We start from the raw sequence: 26,976 nt of genomic DNA, 5'->3' as shown, positions 1-26,976 counted from the left end.
CAGACAGATTACATAATACCCAATAATTAAAATGGCAGTCAATCAAGAAAAATAAACTTAAAAAGACACCTTTATTTACCATCTCCAGCATCTCTCCTACGCCTCTCTCTTGCAGGTCAAAAACATACACCAGAAGCAGCAGCGGCTGCTGAAGCTCTGTCCTCACGATCCTCTTCTTAGGGCCCACAACCAGTCACTCACTCACACACACATATCCCAAATTAGACCCCATGACCAGTCTTGGTCTCTCATGAACACACCAGTCATCTTCCTGACCAGTCTCTCTCTCTCACCCAGAAACACATCACCTCCCTGACCAGTCTCTCTCTTAGTCACACACATGCTCTCTCTTATATACAAGCTCAAAATCACACACAAATGCTCATGCACCCATTCACACCAGCCCTCACCCAGGCTCCCATTCACACCCAGGCTCCCATTCACACCCATACCCAGACTCCCATTCACATATGCATTCACCAGGCCTCACCGCCAAACCTCTTCTTCCTTCACTGCAGGGAAGGGCTCCAGTTCTGCCGCAACTTTACTCCAGGGGGACTTCTTTTTTGCCGCCACAGAGATGGGCTCCTGTGGTGGTCTTGCTTGGCCAGGGTCAGCCTTCCTTTTCGCCACCACGGGGATGAGCTCCGGTGGCGGCCTCACTTCATCGGGTCAGGCTTCTTCACCAGCAAGGGGGAAGAGCTCCCGTAGTGTCCTCGCTTCGACACTGCCACTCCTCCCAACCCTGGCCTATGCTATGTCCCTTCTTCCTGCCTCACCAGGCAATCAGAAGCTTCCTCCCTTCTTCCTACTCCCACTGGCAGGTAGAAGACTTTCAATTGGCCTGCACGGGGGCAGTAAGAATGGACGAGGCTTGCCATTGGCCCACGGGGGCAGGGAACGGGGAAGCACAACCAGGGCAGTGGGACACCGGGAGCTGCAACACACCTGCCAGTGCTCCCGGTCTCTCCCGCTGCTTTTCCTTCCTGCTGCCGTTGCCACCGGGCTATCAGTAAGTTCAAGCTCAGTGGGAATGGCAGTGGTGCTAGAAGAAGCTGTGGCACCCGCGGCTGGCCTTTTCTTCTTCCCGCCCCCCCGTGACCCGGAACAGGAAGTGATACGCGGTGCGTGGGAAGGAGAAAGAGCCGTGCTGCGTGGAAAAATAGCAGCGGCAGCAGCAGCCCCCGAGCAATCGAAGCAGCTGGTAATCGGGGAAAGGAGACAGCAGAATGAGCCTCCCGCAGCCGATGGGATTCTTCTTTCTTGTCCTGCGGGGGCCGGAGGAGGAGGCTGCTGCAGCTACCATTTGTGCTGAAGGGGGGGGGGGGGGAAGTGACTGAGAGAAAGAGAGAGAAGCAGCCAGCCAGCCTGTGTGTGATTGAGAGAAACTGGTCAGAGAGCTGATGTGTGTGTATATATGTGAGAGACAATGAAAATGACTGCTCAGGGAGATTACTGATGTGTATGTGAGAGTGTGAGACATTAGTCAGGGAGGTAACATGTATGTGAGAGAGAGAGAAAGAGAGAGAAAAAAAGCATGGAAGTGAGAAATCTGGGTATGTGAGAAAGCATGGGCGTAAGAAGCCTGATTATGTGAGAGAAAGCATGGGAGTGGGAAGCCTGTGTGTGTATGCATGAGAGAGGTCAGGTGACTGGTGTGTGTTTGTGTGTGTGAGAGAAATAAAGTGATTATGGGAATGAGAAGCCTGTGCATGTGGAGAGAACAAGCATGGGAGTGAGAGACTGGTGAGTGTGTGTGTGTGAGACAGAGAAAGTGATTATGAGAGTGAGAAGCCCATATATGTAAGTAGAACATGGGAGTGGGAAGCCTGTGTGTGTGTATGGCATGAGAGAAACTGTTCAGGAAGGTGACTGGTATGTGTGTGTGTCAAAGACTGTTTTGGAGATGATTGGTGTGTGAGAGACAGAAACTGGTCATGGGGGCATGACTGCTATGGTGTGTGTGTGAGAAAGACATGGACACTAAGGAAGAGGACCATGAGTATAGAGCTTAGCTTCTACTGCTACTTCTGGTGTGTGCCACGGCCTGCATGGAAGGGGAGTAGGAGAGCTGCTGGAGGGGGTAAGTAAAGGTGGCTTTTTTAAGTTTATTTTTCTTGATTGACTGCCATTTTAATTATTTAATATTATGTGATGTCTGCTTTTTTTGAAATATTTTATTGGTGTTTGGAGAATTTTTAATAGTTTTTATGAGTTTTTAATTGTTGGATGTTATTCTGTTCATAGCTGTTTTGAAACATTTATTCTGCTTATTAGTATAGTTTTACAATTATTGCTGTGTTGGGATCTATAGCTGCTTGCTAGTTCTGTTTTCCTAATAAGAGGTGTATTGGTTATTACTATTTGTAATATATATGCCCCAAATCGTCCAGACCCTTCTTTTGTCACTCGTATCGTTAATCTGCTTCTCACTAATATACAAGGGGAATTGTTTCTTGCTGGGGATTTCAATGGTATCTCTGACCCTGAGTTAGATAAATCACGCCTGCCTCCCAGTTATAATTTTGCCTCTGACATAAGGGTTCCCACCTTTTGCAAGCAATTAGGCCTTTTGGATATATGGCGCGTACTACATCCTGATCTGAGGGAGTATACTCACGTATCTAAGGCCCACTGCACCCTGTCTCGGATTGATTACATTCTCATTTCAGAGTCCCTGTTTGCCAGGGTGGAAGGAGCAGAGATTGGGGAAATCGTAGTGGCGGACCACGCGCCGATATGGGTGGAGTTTTGGCTCTCGGATCTTGGTAAACCACCAAGAATTTGGAGGTTTCCTGGGAATCTGAATGAGGACAAACACTTCCATCAGTATTTACGGCAAAAATGGGAAGAGTATGTGGAGAATAATCACCCCCATAGGGAGGACCCAGTACTATTCTGGGAGACCAGTAAAGTAGTTCTCAGAGGGGATATCATCGCCTATTCCATTGCTCAGAGGAAACGGTTAAATGCAGATATTCTCAGACTTGAAGCTCAGCTTTCCCTAGCGAAGAAGGCGTTGGCGGACTCTCCCTCCCCTCAGCACAGTGAATCTTACAGGGCATGCTTGGCGGCCGTGAATAGCCATTTGCATTTAAGAGCCCAGAGATCTTTAAAATTTTCTGAGCATCATTTTTTCAGATATGGGGGAAAATCTGGGAAACTGTTGGCTCGATTAGTTGCTATCCGCAGAAAAAAACCCTTTATCGGTGGCCTTAAAACGTCAGGGGGTCAGTTGGTTACAAAAAGTCCGGAAATCTGTGAAGTTTTGCGCCAATTTTACGAAACTCTGTATAAGGAAGATAGACTGGGAGGGCTGGCGGAGGAAGAGGAGTTTTTTCAGAGCCTACATTTACCACAGGTGTCCGCAGAACAACGATCCCTTCTTAGTCGCCCTATTACGGCGGGGGAGCTTAACGGCGTTATAAAAACCAGTAAAACTCGTAATCCCCAGGTCCCGATGGTTTAACGACAGAATATTATAAGATTTTGGGTCCCTGTCTCTTAGGCCCTCTGACTGCTTTCTTTAATTGTGCTTGGGAGCAGCGCCAATTTCCTCCTCATTTTACTGATGCCCACATAGTGGTGTTACCCAAACCTGGGAAAGACCCCTTACAAGCTGCCTCCTTTCGTCCCATATCCTTACTAAACTGCGATCTTAAGCTCTATGCAAGAATACTTGCTCTGCGCATGAATACCATCTTACCCCAGATAATATCCAGCAATCAGGCAGGGTTTGTTAGCGGCAGGAACGCTGGGGCTCATGTTATTAGGTTAATTTCTGCGATTGAAGCAGCTCATAGCTCCCACACTGAATCCCTGGTAGTAGGCTTTGACTCGGAAAAAGCCTTTGACCGAGTGTCGTGGGAATATATGTTCTCCGTAATGCACCGTTTTGGGTTTCCCCCCACCTTTATTCAGGCTATTTCTATCTTGTATTTAAATCCCATCTCCTATATCAGGGCCAATGATATGCTCTCACAGGCAGTTCCTATTAGGAGGGGAGTCCGCCAGGGCTGCCCCCTATCTCCGGTTCTGTATATTTTGGCTTTGGACCCACTGTTGCGAAAGCTAGTAGAATCCCCGTCTATTCAAGGGTTTATGTACAAGCAAGGCCAATTTAAGATTGCAGCCTTTCCAAACGACATGCTTGTCTTTCTGACAAACCCTGTGGTTTCCTTACCATTGGTATTAAAAATCCAAATTGAGTTTGGGCAGTTTGCAGGGCTCAAAATCAACGTTGATAAGTCTGAGGCTCTTGATGTCCTTGGTACCCTGCAGTTAAATTGGCCTGGTAGCTTTCCGTTGCGATGGGTCCAATCAGCTCTTAAATACTTAGGGGTTTATGTACCGGCTAAGCCTTGTCACCTTTATGATTTAAATATCACTCCTCTCAAGCGGAAAATGCTCCAACGTCTGGACTTGTGGAGGGCTCTACCGCTCTCTGTATCAGGGAAAATCCTGTTGCTACAAATGATGGAGATTTCTAGGTGGTTGTACTTGTTTCACATGCTTCCCGTATGGCTCAAAAAAGCGGATATTTTGGAAATCAACAAGGGGATTAGCCGATTCTTGTGGAGTGGCAAACGAGCTCGAATCCCCTTAAAGACTTTAATGCTGTCTAAACTGGAAGGCGGACTTAACTGTCCTGATCTTGAACGTTATAACCAAGCCAGCCTCCTTCAACACGTACGGGATTGGACCCTTGGTACAGCGTTTCACTCTCCTATGGATTTATACCATCACTGGTTGGCACCGTTTGCGCCAGGGGCAGTACTACATCTTGACGATTGCTCTCTGCCTAATTACATTGCTCGTAGTGTGGTCGTCCGCCCATTTCGCCAGATGTGGCGTCTCCTTTGTCGCATATTCTCTTTGCAAATGTCATCTACGGCATACCTGCCTATACGAGGATACTCAAAATTCTCTCCCGGAATGACGCAACCCTTATTTAAAGTATGGGCTGACAAAGGTGTGAAATATATGTTCCAACTTATTCAGGAGAACACTAGCTCACCTCAGCTTTTTAGCTTTCAGGAACTGCAAGATAGATATCACCTCCCAACGGTCGGTTTCTATGGTTACCTACAACTGAGACATTTTCTAATGGAGGAACTTCAGGCCAATCCCTCCTTTGCTCTCTGTCAGAAACTGGGTGTTTTCCTTTCGGGAGAGGACGGCAAAAGGCGGAAGTGTTCCCAATATTATTTGGCTCTGCGGCAATCAGCTGGTCTCTCCGCCCTGCATAGTGTAGCGCTTAAGTGGAACCGCTTGCTTCCCACGGAAATAACGGCAAGGGACATAAAAAGCTGCTTTCAGAAAATTCCTGCTCTAGTCGAAAATGTACCCTTGCGGGAGAAGCTGTATAAGATTTTACATCAGGCGTACTATTCCCAGCTTCAGGTCTTCCATATGGGACTTACTTCTGACCGCCAATGCATGCGTTGCAGCTACCATACCCCCGATTTCTACCATGGGGTCTGGTCATGTACTGTGGTGCAGGAGTTGTGGAGGTCTCTACAGGGTTTGGCGAAGAAGATGTGGGGCCGGACAAACCCCTTAGACCCAGCACTGTGGCTTTTGGGTGTGATAGGCTCGGCAGGAGCTGAACTCACCATTCGCCAACTTCGTCTACTCGACAAATTCTCTCTTATAGCTAAAGCTACTATCCTGGCTCAATGGACAGAACAGAAACCACAATTTGTACACATCTGGAGAACCAAAATCCTCGGGCTCTTGCACATGGAATTATTGACAGCAAAACAAAAGTCTGTCAAGCAATATGCTGGTACTTGGACTTTATGGCTGGACTATATTGCCCTACTTCCAGCAGACACCACTAACTTTCTTCCCAGCAAGCCTAAGGATGCCTGACTGCTGGACCTCTGCTTATGAGCGGACGGAGGGTCATCCTTTCCGGCATCCCTTTCGGTTTTCATGTCCGTTTTTCTTTTCGTCTCAGCTTGACCGAATTTGGATATCACCTTACGCATTGGGATTTCACCTTACAAACTGGGTATCTGTTACTAGGCGGCCTACCTGGTTTAACTGAATAGTCCTGCTCCTATGAGTACAGACCAGTAAAGTCCTGTCTTTTGTTTTACAATCATTCGGGATATCAGACCTGTTAAACATTGTTATTTCTATTGTTCAGGTTCAGTATGATGGTTATTAAGATAATGGGCACTTCGCAATACCAGTTGGGGGGGTGGGAGGGTTGGGGGTTTTTGGGGGGGGGGGGGGATTCCCCTTGTCGGGCGGAAAAACCTGCTTGCATGCTTGAATCCTAGAGATATAATATACGCCTGTTGGGGTTTCCCTGCCGGGGAAAAATGTGCAGTATGTACCGGTTGTTACACCCATTCGGGCATTATCTAGCAGGGTGGTGCAAGTATGTGTTTATGTTCTCCCACTCTGTATGTCTAGTTTTGCATCCATGAAATTCAGTTCCATCTGTTTGGAGTCTATCGTTGTACACGGACCATCTGTTGGGGGGTGTATACAATGTATGCTATTGTATTGGTTTCTGAATATTGTTTCCCCTTTTCTGCCTGAATGTGGGCATGGTTAGCTGTATTACTGCTGTTAATAAAGATTATATACACAAAAAAAAAAAAGAGGTGTATTGGTTTTTAGGGCCTGATTTAATATTTGTAGTGTTGCCTTTTCATAGATAGGGTTGCTCCTGTTTGAGTGTATTCCATAATACAGGTGTAACTGTGTGCAGATTCGTTTATGTGCATTACTACAGATCCTGGGAGTATGTTAGGTCAGTTCTGTGTCTGTTACCGAGATTAGATATTTTACTAGCATGTAAGCGTTTGTATCAGTCTTATTTGTTGTGTTTTCTCAAGAGGACATGCATTGGTGGTAAACTACTGTCTTTTCATAAGTAGGGCTATTGAGCCTGGAAGTAGAAGGAGTTTGAGTTGCTGTTACTGAGATAACACCAGAACATCTTTTTTTTAGGGTGAGTTTTATGGGGAATGTCATAATTCTGCTTTACATCCATTATTGTGGGTCAGGGGGGTTCCCGTGGATGCAAACTGTACTTTTACATCTAGCCCCGTGATGATCAAGGGTCAGTGTGTCATGCATGTGAGAACCATCTGTCAGGTGTGTCCCGACAGAAAAAAGGTTGAGAACCACTGGTCTAGACAACTGAGAATTAAAGAGTAAGTTAGGGTTTTTAGATCATTAGGATCATTGTTCAGTTTTGGAGGCCATACCATTGTATACCTTCATGGTAAGATCGACATTATAATTGCTGCATCTCAAAAACAACATAGCAGAAGTAGAAAAGGTACCGAGAAGGGTGACCAAAATGGTAAAGAGGATGGCATGGCTGCCCTATGAGGAAAGGGTAAAGAGCTTAGGTTTCTTCAGTTTGGAGAAGAGATAGCTGAAGAGAAATATGACAGAGGTCTATGAGTGAAGTGGAAATGCTTATTGTTTATTATTTCAAAAACTAAATTAGGGACACTCCATGAAGTTACTAAGTAGCACATTTACAAAAAAAAAATCAAAGAAAATATTTTTTTCATTCGACACACATTTAAGTTCTGGAATTTGCTGCCAGAATATATGGTAAAGACAATTAGCATAGTTGAGTTTTAAAAATATTTGGACAAATTCCTGGAGGAAAAATTCATCAACTATTTACCAGGTAGACTTGGGGAAAGCCACTGCTTATCCCTGGATATAAGCAGCATGGAAGTTATTTGATTACCGTATATTGTGTGATGCTGTTTTTAAATGCTTATATTACCATTTTGTTTATCTATTTAACTTTTAAGATTATGCTTTGCATTCCTGATTCATTTTTCATCTTATTCTCTGCTTCTGGCAATATTAGATGGGCAGAATACAAAAATGTTAAAAATATAAAGTCACTCTCTCTCCTTTCACAGGCACAGTCCTTCCACCTCACCCAAACCCTCAGTGCTCTCTTTCCCTCCCTTTTTCCAGGCCCAACTCCTCCACCAGACCAGATTCCTCTGCACTCTCTAATTCATCCCTACTATAGACCCAATTCCTCCACTATCCTTAGCTCAGTCTGCATGGGCTGATGCACACCCTGCTACCTCCTTCCAGGCCACACAGGCTGATGCAGATGATGAAACTGCTGCTTCTCCACTTCAGCGTATGTGAACTGATGCAGATGCCACAGATACTTTCTTCCAGCCTACGCAAACCGATAATATGGTCACTAACATTTCCTTCCTGCCCATGCAAGCCAAAGCATATACCAATGAAACTTTCTTCCAGCCCAGGTGGATCAAAGATGCAATCTCTGTCCTCCATATTACCCATCTCCAGTGCCAAATTCTATATAGAATTCCCCAAGAAGTAAGATAGAAGAAGGGAGTGGTAAAAATGAAAAGTGACTTGAAATAAATAAAAGAATGGGCAAGGGCCTGGAAGTTGTGCTTCAAACAAGTGTTCAGTTCTGGAGCCCATGCCTTTATAAGAACATTAAAAGAATGGAAGCAGGTCAGAAGAGGACAATCAAAAAGGTGAAGGACCTGCAATACAAACTTAATTCAGAGATGTTTAAAGAATTCAAAATGTACTCTCAGGAGGAAAGAAGGGGATGGTTCAGAAACTTTTAAATAGGTTTGAATCAAGTATTAGAAATAAAAAATTTAAGGACAAGCAGTCAAGACATGAAAGTAGAATCAGGGAGGATCTGAAGAAACATGAGGAAATACTTCCTTACTGAGAGTGTGGTGGATGCCTGGAATAGCCTATCATCAGACTATTAGTAGCCAAAACATTGAGACACAGAGTGTAGAAAGAAATTGGGAGAGGGAGTTTTGGCTTAGGTATAGGTATGGAAATGTATATACCCATCTACTTAGAAAGGCAAAGGGCCAAAAGGGGGAACCAAAGCCTTATTGCACCAAGATATACTTTAATTTAAGAACTTTTATTTGGTAATATGTTTGTTTTATTCTTATGCATGTTAAAAATGTATGTTGCCTAGTCCACTGTGTATAGGCGATTTACAAGTCTTAATAAAAAAAACAAACAATCAAGTGATAGTATAGTTGTGTTAGACTACTAGAAGAGGTAGCCAGGTCAATGAGCATACAGCAACATAAGATTTGGTACAACCTCAGACATAAGTCAGCAGGTGATAGGTCACTTAGCATAGTTAGCAAGACAACTTGGCTACACTGCTCAACAGCAAAAAGGATAAAGAACAGTTAAAGCTTTTAAAACTAAAAACTGAGATCTCCATTTAGCGCAGAGGGTGGCATTGTTAACAAGGAAGATGTCAACAAGAAATAAAATGGTGCAGGGAGGGGTAACTAGAAGACTGGTTGGTCTAATGGTCCTTATCTATCAACTCTATGACTGGCAAATAGCATATTTTAATATAAAACAACAAAGAATGAGAGCTTGAGGACAGTCACTGTTGGTATTTCAGGCAGAAACAGAGAAAACCTCAGGCCACAAACAGATTAGTTAAAAAGAGAAACTCTAAAATAAAATTAAGAAAAAAGTGTCAAGAAAAGAAATGTCAATGAGACACTTCACAACTATTCTGAATGTGTACAATCCACAAATGTGATAATTAAATATTTGATAATCAAATAAAAATTTCTGACATTTTATGAAAAGCTTTTAACTATGAAACCAAAGCCAGTGAAAATTTCATTCAAAATAACAACATACAAGGAAAAGATTTTCAGCAATGTTGAAAAGAAAATTACAGGTCAGCAGAAACCAGCAAGATCTATCAAATAGCACCTGATATGAAACCTGGCAAATATGAAATGAACTGTAATAAAAAAAGGTTCTTTAGGATAATTCTGAAAAGCTACTTTTGATTTACTGATGTAAAGAAGATGACACTACCATCCAATGAAGTGTGCTATTCCATTACTTTAAAAACAGAAATATATCAATGAGATATCCAATAGCAGAACTCATGCCACATATAGACTATCATCCTCTGACCCTCTGGGTTATACTAAAAAGTTACACTGTTCATTAGTGTAGCATTTAGATAATATTTCTTTGTTCAACACGATAATCAAGTATTTATCTTGTACTTCAAATGAGGTAGAATTGTTGTAAATGTACAACCAGCAGTAATCTGCTACTTAAAGTAATGGCTGTTAGGACAGTTTCTCTAATCTGGCTTTGACATTTGTGGGAAAAGTGATATCAAAGCTGTAGTGCCTTCCTTTAAGTGCAAGGAATCCATTCTTTTGTTCTGAAATTTTTTCCAACTAGGGAAAACAATTGCTGTCCTACCAAATGAATTACTAGACATGGGACCCTTTAAGAAAACATCAAAAGTTTTATGGCAGACTGCCCAGAAACATTGTTACAAATTCTAATTCTACTCTTCCTAAAACAACAACAAAAAACGTTAAGGGAAGTTTTTCAGAACTCTTAATTCATTGAAATTAAACCACCTTTCACCTTATACAAAGTGGCTAATCTTTGCAGAGGTCTGTGTTCAAGGTATGATCTGAAAATTCTTCACTGATTTAACAGCAAACTATGTCCATTCAAAACATACCTTTTATTGTACATGTTTAAATGAAGAAGGTTACTTGCAGCAAATCAAATTAAAGAATGCATTTAAACAGATGAAATGTAACAAATAGGACAGAGGTGTTTATTTCATGAATATAACTAGACAGTTACCTTAAAACAAAAGTTTTAATGATTAGGTCATTCACAGTAAATCACAGAAAACAAAGGTCATTGTTAAAGGCCATTACATATAAATCTGAGATCAACAGCGAAGTGGATTCGACTTCAAATTTCGCCATTATCCACGGAAGAGCTCCTGCCACATTATTTTATGGCACTACAGCCACTGACATAGAAAAGCACTCTACCGATATATTTACTGCTAGTGAGATGAAAGTTTACAAGAAAAGCAAATCAGTCCACGAGCATCTATGACGACCCCCGCCCTCCCCCTGAACACAGGCAGAGAGCTGGCAGCAGCGTCACCCATTTAAAAACATCCAGAAACATGAAGAGGCCCTGTGACGTCAGAGCCTTCTATTACCCTGCCTGCTGCCCCACACAGTTCTACACACAGGGGCTCCGTGGCCGGAGCGCAGCACCGCAGCTGCGAGAGGACCTCGCTGTACCGCGGCGCCGTTACAGTGCGTCTTACCTTGGGTCCCACAGCCGGCGGGGAGTCGGATCCGTCGGGGTAGCCCCTCCGGGGAGCTCAGCAGCGGCTAAAGGCCGGGAGGTTGCCTCAGCGCACGGGCTCGGCCAAGATGGCGCGAGCGGGGCTGAAGAGCCGGGACTCGGGGCGGGGGGAGTAGGGGCGGCAGGAAAGCAGGCCTGGGGCTCGGCCGGCTGTCCCCGCCGGCAGAGGCGGGAAGGCGGCGGCAGCAGCAGCCGCCGCTGGCAGCCGGAGCGCCTCGTCTGCTTTCTTCCCTCGCGTGAGATGAGATGCTATTCGGGCGCTTCCGGGCTGGATACGGGGAGGGATGGGAACGGTAGGCCCTGGCGGCAGTGCCGTCCCTAGCTCCGTCAGTCCGTCCGTCTCCTCCCTGCTTCTCTTCACACACGGCCCCAGTCACAGTCCGAGCGGGGGCGCGCGCCAGCCAGCTCGCGCGCCCTGGCGCGAGACTGCGAGGGAGCACGTGCCAGCCGGCGCGAGACTGCGAGCGAGCGCGCGCGTGCCAGCTAGCCAACGGGAGTGCTCGTCACCAACTAGCCAGCCAGCGTGCTCCGGCGGGTGTGCGCACGTAGATGCACAACGTTCCGCACAGGACGCAACTCCCGAGCTGGACCTGTATTCTCGCGAGGATGTCTCGTTCTATCTATGAGTGAAAGGTAAGATGGCGCTGTCTGGAAGGCATGCGGCTCATCGGCCTTTTTTTCTTGTCCCTAGCGCATCACTCGTGAACTATGCGGAAGAGGAGAGTGGTGCGGTGAGTACTTCTCTCGCCGTATAGCTACTGCTATCTCAGGAGCCTGTTTCTAGGCTCGAAACTATAATTCCATGATGTCCTGGCCTGGGGTTTGGTTGCCAGGGGAAACCGCAAGCAAGCTTGGCTCGCGCAGCATGGATATGGTAATAGACCTCATAGTACATGCTACTTGTGAAGAAGAAGCCGGGGATCTCTGCAAACCTTATTAGCACAGCAGTGTAACATAGGCATTCTGCATCTCTCGTCCTTCCCTCTCCCCAGTGATTATGCTCCCCCCTCAATTTCCCAATCCCCCTTTCCTGCCACATCCTTTGAACGCTGCTCCTCCTTCTCAAATCCCACGGGTCCTAAAGGCTCCAGATCCACTGTCCCTGTCTAGAAAAGGGAAAGTCCGGAGGGGGGTCCGAATGTAGTCGCCAGGTTATGCGCCCTTGGCCCCTAAAGTGGTCTAGGGCAATTGATTTTTTTTTTTTTTTTGTTGTTGAATATTTAAAAGGTATTACAAAGACAATGCAGTAACTAATCTGTGAGCTTGTCAGCTTCATAGAGATTGTGAGTGATGGGGCCCTGCCACCTTGTGGACGAGCAATGTACTCAAGATGCAATAAGAGCACCTTTCAGGTCTTAGATGGAAATGTTTCATATATGAAATTCAATAAACTTACGTGCAAAAGCACGATTCTGTATCAGTGCTTTTGCAAACATCTTATGGATAGGATTTCTTGGATATGACAAGATCTGATAATTGTGGTTGTTTTTCAGCACTCTATGTTGGTTTTAACCATTTTCACCCCAGCACTTCAGTCTTTGCACTGGCTACCCATGGCTTCTAGGATAATTTATAAATCTATGACGCTGATACATAAAGCCATTCAAAATAGAGATATGCTCTGGTTCACAGATCAACTACAATTCAAAACTTCTTCCCGCCCAACGAGATTCCAGAATTTAGCCAAACTAAAGATTCCAGCACCCAATCTGACTAAACTCTCTAGTACAAAAGAACGATCTTTCATTATTGCCGGATCAACAATATGGAACACCATGCCCTCTGAATTACGCCAGGAACTTTGTCACAAAAAATTTAAACAAAACCTTAAAACCTGGTTATTTAAAAAAGCCTACTATTAATGAACTAAATCTTCTACTACTCTTCCTAATTTCCACAGTCTCTCATTTATTGTTTATATTCTATTAATACAAAGTTATACATGGTATTGTATTCGTTCAGTTACTAAGTTATATTGTAAAGCGCAATGCTGAATTACTGTTTGAATGTAAACCGAGGTGATGTTACTTACGTACTCCGGTATAAAAAAATCTATAAATAAATAAATATAAAAATCTCAAAGCATCTTGTCATCCTTCGTATCTATCTTGAATAGACTGTAAAATCTATAAAACAGGGAATGGCTTATGTGCATTTGTATTGTGCTGCATTTCAAAAAAAATTGGTGATAAGCAGTAGAATCATCTAACTATAATAAAGAAGAAAGTTGCCTCGAACCTGTGTTGCTTGTATGCAAATGAGTACCTTTACTCTCTGCCCCCATGATTCGCAAATTAACTCCTCTGCTCCCCACCCTTTGAAACATGCTCTGCTTCTGCGTTGCCATGATTGACAGCAGGAGGGAGAAGAACAGTCCTAGGAGCTGCAGTTGAAAAGAGGCTTCAGTATCAGAGACCCACAGAGGTGCTGGAGATGGAGACACACCACCATTGGTGCTGCAGAGGCTAATGTGATGGTGTAAAGACACCCGCAGCAGAAGAGAGAGAGATCCACAGGTATGGGGAGGGAAGAGGAGAAAAATGACAGAAAATGCCAGGGCAGTGGAGGTGACAGTAAGAAGAAAGGGGAAGATGAGAGAGCCTAGATTGCCTTGTCCATGGACAGGCTTTAGTACTAATAACGCATATTTTTTATCAGTTACAGTCATTTAGTTAATAACCAGGCTGAATTAGCCATTACATGTGGATGATATCTTCCGGCGGCACTGAATGGACTCATCTCTCCAAACTAGTAGAGCTTTGAACTCTACTGAGCTTTTGTGGAAGTTCCTGTGCAGGCATTGCTTTGTGAGCCTCCTCATTTTCTCAATTGATAGTTGAAGGATTTAATAAACATGTGGATAAAGGTGAACCGGTAGAGGTAGTATACTTGGATTTTCAGAAGGCGTTTGACAAAGTTCCTCATGAGAGGCTTCTAGGAAAAGTAAAAAGTCATGGGATAGGTGGCGATGTCCTTTCGTGGATTGCAAACTGGCTAAAAGACAGGAAACAGAGAGTAGGATTAAATGGACAATTTTCTCACACACATCTATCTCTGAATGTAAACTGTTTGTTTTTGTAAAATCTCAATAAAAAGATTTGAAACATAAAAATCATGAGATAGGAGGCAATGTACTTTTGTGGATTGCAAACTGGTTAAAAGACAGGAAACAGAGTAGGTCTAGGTCTTTTTTCTGAATGGAAGAAGGAAAAGAGTGGAGTGCCTCATGGATATGTACTGGGACCGGTGCTTTTTATTATATCTATAAATGATCTGGAAAAGGGAGCAATGAGTGAGGTGATCATATTTACAGACGATACAAAATTATCCAAGTTGTTAAATCACAAGCAGATGTGAGAAATTGTAAGACTAGGAAATTGGGCATTCAAATGGCACATACAATTTAATGTGGACAAGTGCAAAGTGATGTACATGGGGAAAAGTAATCCACACTGTAATTACATGATGTTAGGCGTCATTGAGGAAAAGGATCTAGGCATATTGTGGATTGATGTGCCCGTCGGTCGAAGACGGCTGCGACCTTTGTTGCTTACCTCTTTTCTTCCTACAGCACTGGTCTAGGGTGGATGGCAGCCTCCGCTTCCATACGCTGACCTCCATGGCGTGTCCGGGACAGCGTGGGCGCTCCCGGAAGCCATCTTGCATCCGGGGTAATCTAGGGCATGCGCATGTGCGCCTGCCCCCTTCTTGTACACGTCATGGCGGACACCTCGGGGGCGTCCCCACTGCATGATGTCATCCACTTACAATACTTAAGCTCAGCTGACCATCCAAGCTACGAGTTAGCAAGGATTTCTGTCCTGCTTAATTCCGCCACTCTGGGTCTTCATCTCGTTGTTCCTGTCTGGGTGATCTCGGTACCCGCTCCTCGGGGGCCTTGCTGCACCTAGGGCTATCCACCCTGTCTCACCTTCCTTCCAGTGAGCTTCTTTAACATTCCTCGGATGACCCTCCAGTGCACCTGTTTTGGGTCTCCTCAGTGCCTACTGACTCTGAGTGAGTACTGGACCATCTCTTCCTTCATCGTGTGGATTCTCGGGTTACCCCGCTCTGCGGACCACTACCGGATACTGCCTTGTTGCAACCATTACCACCGGCGTCCGGCCAACCCCGCACTGCGGACCACTACTGGAGATCGTCATTACAAAGCTTCATCAAGAGAAGGTACTCCCCGGTTTACCCCGTGCTGCAGGCCACTACCGGATCTGTATTATCTTGTGCAACTTCCAGCTTCAGTCTCCGGCCTATCCCGCACTGCGGACCACTACCAGAGACCATCAGCACAAGTCTCATCTAGAGGAAGTATCTCCCGGATTACAACACTCTGCGGACCACTACCAGAGAAGCCTGCTTGCAGGCTATACACTTGGATTGAGTATATTAACCCACTCCTTGGGTTACTCTTGCTGCATAATAAAACTATTGCCTCTGTTGTCTATCACTGCTGAGATCCCACCTGTCGTGGTGAGTCCTCATGGGGCTCCTCCCTGTGGGTGGAGTCATCTCTTCCATGACCCAAGGGCCCACTGCCTAGTTTACACAGTACGCAAAATGGATAATATGTTGAAATAATCGACTTAGTGTGTGGTGGCAGTCAAAAAAGCAAAGAGAATGTTAGTTTTATGGGAATGCTGGAGGAGGTCCCATTTCTGGGAGATTGTGCACCCTTCGGCCACGACACAACCACAGAGGAGCTCCGGGAAACGCCGAGGCAGGTGAGAAGTGTCCAAGCACAGGCTGGAGATGCAGAACCCTGGCCTCTGCCGAGCCTGATCACATTGAAGAGACCCAGCAATGCAATGTTGGGCTCTGGAGTAGCCCTCCAGCCATTCAATAGTCCTTTCAGACCTGTCATATAGGAACGGCAGATGCGACAGGATGGACAGAGGCTGAGGGCTGGAACAAACAGGTTCAGACGAAGGCTCAGGATACTTGAAGGGTGAGACAAGACTCAGGATACTTGGAGAAGGTGAGACAGGACTCACAATACTTGGAGAAGATGAGACAGGACTCAGGATACTTGAAGAAGGTGAGACAGAACTCATGGCTGCTTGAAGTGGTGAGATGGGATTCACAGTTGCTAGAAGAGAAGGACTCTAAAAGAGTCACGAGGTCAAGAATTCTGAATTGGTACTGCCACACCACGAGCCCTACACAGCCAGTTAAGGCAGGTCACGGACCACGCTGGTGGTTCCCAATTCAGATTGCTTGGAGGTGTCAGACAAAGATTCCAGCAAGGCCTGCACCAAGGCGCGCCCTCCTCAGCCAATCAAGGCCAGGCGCGGACAACACTGATACGGAACAGGTTTATGCAGAGTTCATTCGTAAGGACGGAAGCAAGCACAAGGGACTCCAAAGGCCCAGACAGGATTCAGGATTCGAAGGAGAAGCTCAGAGACGGGACTCTGAGCCAGGAACCCAGAGGCGGGACTCTGAGCCAAGGACACTGAGGCGGGACTCTGAGCCAAGGACACTGAGGCGGGACTCTGAGCCAAGGACACTGAGGCGGGACTCAGTGCGAGGAACATTAAAGCCGGGATCTCTGGAGGCTTGCCGAAGAAATGGACATCTGGATGCATGAAGATCAGAACGTGAAAACATCAGAAGAATAGGACATCAGGACTTTAAGGGATCTGAAGGATGACTGGAACATCAGGAGGTCTGGGACCGACGAGACGGAGACACAAGAGCAGACGAGAGACCATAACGAAGATGAAGACGAAGACATGGAATTCCAACAAGGAACAGAGTGCCTAGAAGAAGCTGGGATGCAGCAAATCCTAAGGAGGACTGGCTCCTTGCGAAGGCAACGAAGTAATGAAGACAGGACCCTTTTGTAGGGCTGAAGAGGCACACCCAAGGTGCTGTCATCAGGAGGAGCCAGGAGGACTGGCCCTTTAAATCTGAAGAGGAGGTGCGGCCTTGCACCTAAGAAGGTAGGAGGCAGGACCCTGGAGAGCGGGTCCTGCTGAAGACGGAGCTGAAGCAGAACCAGGCCACAGAACAGGCCCCAACATTGGAGGCAGCTCCCTGCCGCAGAGGAGGGGACTGAGGGCAGCTCCAGCCGCTGAGCAGGTCCTGGAGGGAGCGGCTCCAGGCACTCAAAGAACCCACGGCAGCCCTGCTGATGCAGGGAAGGCGTCAGCAGCCACTGGGCCGAAAAGGAGCTGGATAGGCACCCCGGAGTGCTGGGCTCAGCATTAGCGGCCTCCTGGCCGCGTAGGAACGCCGTCAGTGGCCTCCGGGCCACAAGTGCCGGAATGGGGCGGCTCCAGCCACACAAAAAGAGTGTCAGCGGTCTCCGGACTGCAAAGAAGAGAGGAAAAGAGAGGTGAGAGGCTGCCCGCGGCTCCGAATGCGGGCAGAATCGTAACAATTAGGAATTATTAGGAAAGGAATGTAAAATAAAATAGAGAGTATCACAATACCTCTATATCACTGCATGATGTGACCACACCTAGACTTCTTTGTGCAATTGTGGTTGCCACATCTGAAAAAATATATAGCAGAACTGGAAAAGGTTCAGAGAAGGGCAATCAGAATTATAAAGGGGATGTGACAGCTTCCCTATGTGGAAAGGCTAAAGAGGTTAAGGCTGTTCAGCTTGGAGATGGCTGAGGAGGTATATGATAAAGGTCTACAAAATCATGAATGGAGTTGAATGGGTAAATGCAAATCAGTTGTTTATTCTTTAAAAAATAAAAAGGCTAGTGGACATTCCATGAAGTTACTAAGTAGCATATTTAAAATAAAATGGAGAAAATTCTTTTTCACAATTAAGCTCTAGAATCCATTGCTGGAGGATGTGGTTAAGGCATAGTGTAGCTGGTTTAAAAAAAAAGATTTGGAAAAGTTCTTGGAGGAGATGTCTATAAACTGTTATTAACTAAGTAGATTTGGGGAAAGCCACTTCTTATCCTTGAGTGTTAGCAGCATGGGCTCTATCTACTGTTTGGGATTCTGCCAGGTACTTGTGTCCTGGGTTTCCTACTGTTGGAAATAAGATACTGGACTTGATGGAGTGGACTCTTGGTCTAACCCAGTATGGCAGTTCTTATGTTCTTACTGAATATCACTTCCATAAATCTCAGATGATATATTCTAAGTCACTCTCGAGGCTTTCTTTTCCTTAGGAAGATTTAGCAAATTGTGTCCTCACAGCTTGATGCCGATTTTCCATACTTTGGCACATTAACAGATTGCAGCTTATCTTGCTTCATACATCCTCAAAATTCAAGACAGACAGCAAAGAGAAGATACTATCAAAGTAACATGATTGAGATGACAAAAGTGGTGGGCCAGGGAGGTGCACTAGATAATGCTTATCGGGACTTCAATAAGGCCTTTGACACTGTTCTGCATAGAAGACTGGTCAGCGAGGTTGCTGATATAGGAATATATAAGTAAATATACGATGTGCAAATGGTTGTCGGTATATAAAAACCTATAAATAAATGTGAGCGGCAGGCTGCAGAGAATGGTAGCAAATGGAATCCTCTCTGGTGAAGATGAAAGCAAAGTGATTAGTGGACTACCCAGAGCTCAGTACTAGGACTGGTTATTTTCAATATATTTATTAACAACATTGTTGAGGAACTAGAGGAAAAATAATCTTGTCTGCAGAAAATACAAAATAGATAAACATACATTTGGGATGCAAAAATCCATTAGCATATATTAATGAGACAGACGAGAACTGGAAACTGTTAAACAGGAAAGATCTGAGAACAATTAGATTACCACAAGGTAGACGATCAATAAAATAAAACAACTAAGAACATGCCATACTGCAGGGGTCGGGAACCCATGGCTCGCGAGCCAGATATGGCTCTTTTGAGGGCTGCATCTGGCTCGCAGACAAGTGTCGCCATACTTCGCGGTTCCCCGCTGACCCAGCTGCTCCCCGGTCCTCCGCCGCCCGGGCTTAAAATGCTGTCAGCCCGGGCGGAACGCGGCAGGACAGCTGGAGTCAGCGGCACCGGGGTGCTCTCTTTCCCCCCCCCCCCCCCCCCCCGCGGCCCGGAAGAGGAAGTGGAGAGCATCGGGTGCCTGCGCGGAAGAAGAGACCACACTAGCGTGGTCTCTTCTTCCGCGCAGGCACCCGATGCTCACCACTTCCTCTTCCGGGCCGCGGGGGGGAGGAGAAGAGAGCACGCCGACTGGAGTCATCCGGGTGCCTGCGCGGGAGTCATCGGGTGTCAGCCGGGTGCCAGCGCTGGAGTCATCGGGTGCCTGCGCGGGTCTTCCCGCGCAGGCACCCGATGCTCTCCACTTCCTCTTCCGGGCCGCGGGAAGAAGAGAGCACGCCGGTGCTCTCTTCTTCCCGCGGCCCGGAAGAGGAAGTGGAGAGCATCGGGTGCCTGCGCGGGAAGACCCGCGCAGGCACGCTACTGTCCGACGGGAAGAAGATTGCAGCGCGGCTCGGAGGAAAATGAAAATCTTCAACCGCGGCCGATGGGACTCCGCCTTCGCCTCCGCGAGGGCTGAAAATGAAGGAGGTTAGCGTTGGGAGGTGGCTGCTGCTGCCGCGAGTTCCCGGGGGGGGGGGGGGGGGGGGGAGAGAGAGAGTGAATGAATGAGCGAGCAAGCATGTGTGTTTGAGATCCTGTGTGTGTGAGTGAGAGATTGCATGTATGTGAATGATTGAGAGCCTGTATATGTGAAAGAGAGTATGTCTGTGATTGAGATCCTGCCTGTGAGAGAGAGAGCATGAATGTAAGTTTACCATTGGGAACCTGTATGTGTAAGTTTGTAATTGAAAACCTGTTTGTTTGAAAGAGTATGTGTGTATGATTGAGATCCTTTGTGTGTGAGAGAGATCATGTGTATGTATGATTAAGAGCCTGTGTGTATAAGTAAGAGAGAGATCATGTGTGTCTGTGTCTGATTGACAGCTGGTTTAGGTGATGGAGCATGTGAGTATGTGATTGAGAGCCTGTGTTTAAATGAGAGAGAGAGACCATGTGTGTCTGTGTGATTGAGAGCTGATTTAGGTGAAGGAGCATGTGAGTATGTGATTGAGAGCCTGTGTTTAAATGAGAGAGAGAGACCATGTGTGTATGTGTGTGATTGAGAGCTGATTTAGGTGAGGGAGCATGTGAGTATGTGATTGAGAGCCTGTGTTTAAATGAGAGAGAGAGACCATGTGTGTATGTGTGTGATTGAGAGCTGATTTAGGTGAGGGAGCATGTGAGTATGTGATTGAGAGCCTGTGTGTAAATGAGAGAAAGAGAGGACATGTTTGTAAGCATGTGAATGAGAGTCTGTGTGTGAGAGAAAAAGACAGCATGTATTTATGTGATTGAAAGCCTGTGTGTGTGTAAGCGTGAAAAGATAGACAGCATGTGTGTAAATGTGTAATTAAGAGCCTATATAAGTGAGAGAGAAAAAACATTTGTATATGTGAGTGACTGAGAGCATGTGTGTATAGGTGTGTCATTGAGAGCCAGTGTGAGAGACAGCGCTGGTATGTGACTGAGAGAGGAGAAAGTTCCAAGCAAACCACCCCACCTCCTGCTAATTCAGAACAATCTCAGGACACCTGGATATCAAACGTTCCCAGGTATGCAGAGCAAAAAAATGTTTGTATCCTTATTATTTTTCATTACTGGATCTTTGTGTCTGCTATTTTGAAATATTTTGTTGGTATCTGGAAATGTTTTATATGAGTTTTTAATTATTGGATATTCCACTCATCAGCTGTTTCGAAATATGTTCTTTTTGTTAGTACACTTTTACTGCTGATGATTTTATATTTCTTGATTTGTTTTATAAGGATGGTGTGATGTTTCTTTTTTCCTTTGTTACACTGCATACAGAGACTCTGGCTTGTTGCAGTTTCCAATTCAGTTTTTGTCTGCATGCTTCTTGTTATGCGTTTTGGTCTCTTTATTCTATGTTAGGTGAGGGACAGCACGTGATTCAGGTGAGGTTTTCTGCTGGCGTGTAGTTTCTGTGTAGGACTCTATAGCAGCCTGACTTGGTCCGTTTTCCTAATAGGAGATGTATTGGTGTCTTAAGGCCTGGTGTAATATTTTCAGAGACTTATTGTACTTTAAAAGTGTGATCTTACATAAAATGCACACATTTACTTGTATTTAGTTTTAAACATATTGTATGGCTCTCATGGAATTACATTTTAAAATATGTGGCGTTTATGGCTCTCTCAGCCAAAAAGGTTCCTGACCCCTGCCATACTGGGTCAGACCAAGGGTCCAACAAGCCCAGCATCCTGTTTCCAACAGTGGCCAATCCAGGCCATAAGAACCTGGAAGTACCCAAAACTAAATCTATCCCATGCTACTGATGCTAGTAATAGCAGTGGCTATTTTCTAAGTCAACTTACTTAATAGCATGTAATGAACTTCACCTCCAAGAACTTATCCAATCTTTTTTTAAACCCAGCTACACTAACTGCAGTAACCACATCCTCTGGCAACAAATTCCAGAGTTTAATTGTGCATTGAGTGAAAAAGAACTTTCTCCGATTAGTTTTAAATGTGCCACATGCTAACTTCATGGAGTGCCCCCTAGTCTTTCTATTATCGAAAGAGTAAATAACTGATTCACATTTACCTGTTCTAGACCTCTCATGATTTTAAACACCTCTATCATATCCCCCCTCAGCCATCTCTTCTCCAAACTGAACAGTCCTAACCTCTTTAGTCTTTCCTGGGAAAGCTCATAGTGTGCTGGGATGCAGGATTAGAGGAGCAGCAGCAGGAAAAAGGAGGCAATATTACCCTTGCATAGGTCATCAGTGTGAACCCACCTCAAGTGCTGAGTTCAGGTCAGGAACCTGCACCTTCACAAGGACATGGAGAGTGAGGATCTGGTTCAGAGAGAAGCCACTAAATAATATAAGAACATAAGATTTTCCATACTAGGTCAGACCAAAAGTTCATCAAGCCCAGTAACTTGTTTCCAACAATGGCCAAGCCAGGTCACAAGTACCTGGCAGGATCCCAAGGGGTGATTAAGATTCCATGCTTCTTATCCCATGGATAAGAAATGGATTTCTGCAACTCCACCTTAATAATAGTTTATGGACGTTTCCTCCAGGTTCTTGTCCAAACCATTTTTAAACACAGCTATACTAATAGCTTTCACTAGAAGAGGTGCGTAGGGGAGCTAGATATTGATTTCTGGTCGGTCTTGAGAAGGGCAACCAAAATGATAAAGGGGATGAAACAGCTCCCCTATGAGGAAAGGCTGAAGAGGTTAGGGCTGTTCAGCTTGGAGAAGAGATGGCTGAGGGGGGGATATGATAGAGGTCTTTAAGATCATGAGAGGTCTTGAACGAGTAGATGTGACTCGGTTATTTACACTTTCGAATAATAGAAGGACTAGGGGGCATTCCATGAAGTTAGCAAGTAGCACATTTAAGACTAATCGGAGAAAATTCTTTTTCACTCAACGCACAATAAAGCTCTGGAATTTGTTGCCAGAGGATGTGGTTAGTGCAGTTAGTGTAGCTGGGTTTAAAAAAGGTTTGGATAAGCTCTTAGAGGAGAAGTCCATTAACAGCTATTAATCAAGTTTATTTAGGGAATAGCCACTGCTATTAATTGCATCAGTAGCATGGGATCTTCTTAGTGTTTGGATAATTGTCAGGTTCTTGTGGCCTGGTTTGGCCTCTGTTGGAAACAGGATGCTGGGCTTGATGGACCCTTGGTCTGACCCAGCATGGCAATTTCTTATGTTCTTACATCCTCTGGCAATGAATTTCAGAGTTTAATTCTGCATTGAATAAAAAAAAATATTTAGTCTTAGTTTTACATTTATTTTGTATTTAACAATTTTTATATACCGACATTCATTGGGAATATCACATCGGTTTACAATTAACAATACTGAATAGATACAAACATTGTAAATAGTAAGGTATTCTGACTATGTACAGGCAATATACAGATTAAGAGAACTATACTGAGATTATTTATTTATTTATTTATTTCGAAGTTTTTTCTATACCAATGAACATTGGGAACATCTCATCGGTTTACATGGAACAAAACTTAGCAACAAGCGCTTTACAGTGAAAACAAGGAACTGAAATCTATAAAGATATGCATAAATATTTAACAATTTACAGATATAAAACAAATAGTGTGCCCAAAGGGGCTTAATAAAGGTCAATATATACAAAAGAAATTATTTACAGAAGAGTCATATTTGACAGTCGAGACGAGAGTGCAAGGGAGAGGGTGTCATGGGAAAAAGGAGTGTTCAGAGAATTAGAATAAATATGATGGATATAGGACTTACAATGTAGGGTGGGATACTGTGCAGTTTATATACAGGGAGAGAAAGTATTCAGACTGGGGTAGATTTTATAAATTTACGTGCGCGCGTACTTTTGTTCGTGCACCAGGCGCGACAAAAGTACGCTGGATTTTATAAGATACGCACGTATCTTATAAAATCCGGGGTCAGCGCGCGCAAGGGGGTGCACATTTGTGCAACCTGCGAGCACCGCCTGTTCCCTCCAAGGCCGCTCCGAAATCAGAGCGGCCTCGGAGGGAACTTTCCTTCTGCCTTCCCTCACCTTCCCCTCCCTTCGGGCAAGGGCAAGATGGATATCAGTTAGAAGATTGTTAATTGAGAGAAGGGTGGATTCCCAAATATTGATGGCCTTAGGTAGGGTATTGGACACTGGTATAAGTATTTGAACGTCATCCGCATTTATAAAGTGCGGAAGACCAAGTTCAGAGAGGAGGTGACAGGGGGTAGAAGGTAAATGTTGAAGAGGGTAGATGACAGGGAGGAGCCTTGTGGAACACCATGATCGAGGGGAATTGCTTTAGACTCACTGTTTCCAATTTTGACTTTATATTGCCTATCACTTAGGTAAGATTTAAACCAGCAGAGGGCAACTCCAGTTATTCCGATTTCACTGAGGCGTTGAAGAATATTGTGGTTGATGGTGTCGAAGGCCGAGGAAATGTCTAGGAGGGCCAATATATATGATTGGCCTTTGTCTAGACCTTTAATGAGGTGGTCTGCTAAGGATAGAAGGAGGGTTTCAGTGCTGTGGTATTTACGGAAACCGTATTGCGAAGGAGAGAGAAATTGTTGGCTGTCAAGATATTCAGTTAGTTGCCGATTAATTGTTTTTTCAAGGATTTTTGTTATGAAGGATACGTTAGATATAGGGCGGTAGTGGGACAGGTCAGAGGGGTCAAGTTTTGGCTTCTTTAATATGGGTTTAACTATTGCTTGTTTGAGTGGGTTCGGGACCGAGCCCGTAGTGATGGAGATGTTTATGATATTGGCTACGGGTTGGGCTATTATATTGGGGATGGTAAGGAGATATATAGGGGGGATTGTGTCTGAGGGGTGAGAGGATGGTCTAGTTTTCTTTAGGATAGATTCGATTTCGGATGTCGCAGTGGTTTCAAATGAGTGTAATTCTGTGGTGGGTTTTTTAGGGGGGTACTAATGGGGGGGGGGGGGAGGTTAAGGGAAAGCGTGTCATCAGATTGTTAATTTTATCCTGGAAGTGTAGTGCGAGATCATCACATTTTGTATTGGTTTCCTCATCAGGTATACTAGTTGGTGAGGATTTAGTTAGGGTTGCTACATATTCAAATAAGGCTCAGGCATTAAATTGCAGTTGGTGAATTTTGTGGGCGTAGAAATTTCTTTTGGTATTATTTAATGTCTCATGGTAGTAGTGGAGCGATGTTTTGTATTTTGCGAGTAGTGCGGGTGTTGGATCTTTCTGCCAGCTCTTTTCTAGTTTTCTAAGAGTGTGTTTCATATTTTTTAATTCATGTGTGTACCAGGGGTTTATTTTTGTATTTTGAGAGGATTTTAATTCTCTGGTTTGTAGTGGGCAGATTTTATTGGCCACAGTGTTGGTTAAGTTGTACCAGGATGACAGGGCAGAGTCTGCATTCGAAAGATCTAAGTTGTCAAGGGTGCTAGAGAGGGTCGAGATGAGATCATCACTTTTACAAGCTTTCCTGAAGTGTATGGTGCTTTTTGAGTTTGTAGGAGTAGGAGGGTTCTTTATGGAACAGGTGGTTTTAATAAGGTATTGGTCTGACCAGGGGATCGGAGTGCATAAGAACATAAGAAATTGCCATGCTGGGTCAGACCAAGGGTCCATCAAGCCCAGCATCCTGTTTCCAACAGAGGCCAAAACCAGGCCACAAAAACCTGGCAATTACCCAAACACTAAGAAGAACCTATGCTACTGATGCAATTAATAGCAGTGGCTATTCCCTAAGTAAAGCATGAGGGGGGGTCGGGGTGTATGAGGAGATTTGTGAAGATTAAGTCAAGGGTATGGCCAGTTCTATGTGTAGATTAAGTCAAGGGTATGGCCAGCTCTATGTGTAGGATTGTTAATGATCTGTTTAAAGCCTATTGCTTTTAGAGACTCTAGTATGGTTTCGCAGGAAGGTGATCGTGGAGTGGAGTCGACATGGAGATTGAAATCTCCCAGGATGATAGCTGGGATGTCTATGGTTATGTTTTTGATGATGTATTCAATAATGGGGGAGGGGTTATTGTCTAGTATTCCTGGGGGGGAGTATATCAGGCAAATTTGAAGGGACGGAGACTTGAGAACAATTTGAAGTTTGAGTGGATTCTTAATGGTTTGGTGTACTAGTTTGAGTTTCTTTTTTGCAGCTAAAAGGATTCCTCCACCTTTTTTTTAGGTCTAGGGACAGAGAAGATGTCGTAGATGTCAGTAGGGAGTTGATTTAGAAGGACGGTATCAGTTTCTTTAAGCCATGTCTCTGTGATAGCACAGATGTTTGGGTTTTCGTCGAGGAGAATGTCGTTGAGGATGGGAGTTTTTTTGCTTATTGATTGTGCGTTGAAGAGGATGAGGGTAAGGGCAGTCAGACCAAAGATTTGAGTAAGGGGGGGGGGGTGATCATGGTGGGGAGGAGTGTTTTAAGGTGTAAGCTACGTCGATAGGGGTGAGGAGCAGAGGGTTTGTAGTGTAGTGTCTGAGTGTAGGTATGTTGCGAGTCTGCATGTTTGTAGTAGGGCTGGTTACAGGAGCAGGATAAGAAAATGCCATACTGGGTCAGACCAAGGGTCCATCAAGCCCAGCATCGTGTTTCCAACAGTGGCCAATCCAGGCCATAAGAACCTGGCAAGTACCCAAAAACTAAGTCTATTCCATGTAACCATTGCTAATGGCAGTGGCTATTCTCTAAGTGAACTTAATAGCAGGTAATGGACTTCTCCTCCAAGAACTTATCCAATCCTTTCTTAAACACAGCTATACTAACTGCACTAACCACATCCTCCGGCAACAAATTCCAGAGTCTAATTGTGCGATGGAGACAATGAAGGGGTTACAGCTAGGGGTTAGGATCCAGTCAGCCAACATGGGAGATAAAATGTTGTGCCTTTGGTAGAGTCTTAGCAAAGATAGTGTTGGGTTTGGGGCAGCACAAAGGGGCACACTAAGGGGTAGGCCCCTTAGTTGCGCTCCTTTGTGGCAGGAGACGCCCAGGCGTGGGATGCCTAGGTGGTTGCCTTTAATACCATATGTGAAGACTTGGGGGGGCTGGTCAGTCAGCTAGTAGGCATGGCTCAAAGACTTCAAGGGCAGAAGAGGTAGGCTGGAGGAAATAGGCTGGAAGAGGTAGGCCTCAATCCGGTGTTCGGGCTCGGACCCCGATGGGTCACCCGTGCCGGTTGCAACGAGCCGTGTGAAGTCGGGTCGGGGGGCAACAGCGGCGGTTCGCAGGGTCGGCCGGCAGTGCACGAAGAGGACCTCCGGAGACTTGCCTGAGC

The 26,976-nt window shown here is 45.1% G+C and overlaps 1 protein-coding gene across 1 annotated transcript in view; it reads right to left on the bottom strand.

The window, feature by feature from the left end:
• Positions 1-11,683, bottom strand: part of TAOK1 (TAO kinase 1) — a 422,716-nt gene extending 411,033 nt beyond the window's left edge. Inside the window, exon 1 of the mRNA XM_029611182.1 lies at positions 11,150-11,683. The gene's annotated coding sequence lies outside the window, so the exon portion shown is untranslated. The remainder of the gene's footprint in view (positions 1-11,149) is intronic.
• Positions 11,684-26,976: the final 15,293 nt, after the last annotated feature.

This window comes from Rhinatrema bivittatum, chromosome 8 (assembly GCF_901001135.1).
Source record: "Rhinatrema bivittatum chromosome 8, aRhiBiv1.1, whole genome shotgun sequence".
Lineage (NCBI taxonomy): Eukaryota > Metazoa > Chordata > Amphibia > Gymnophiona > Rhinatrematidae > Rhinatrema > Rhinatrema bivittatum.
This window is presented reverse-complemented; position numbering and strand designations above follow the sequence as displayed.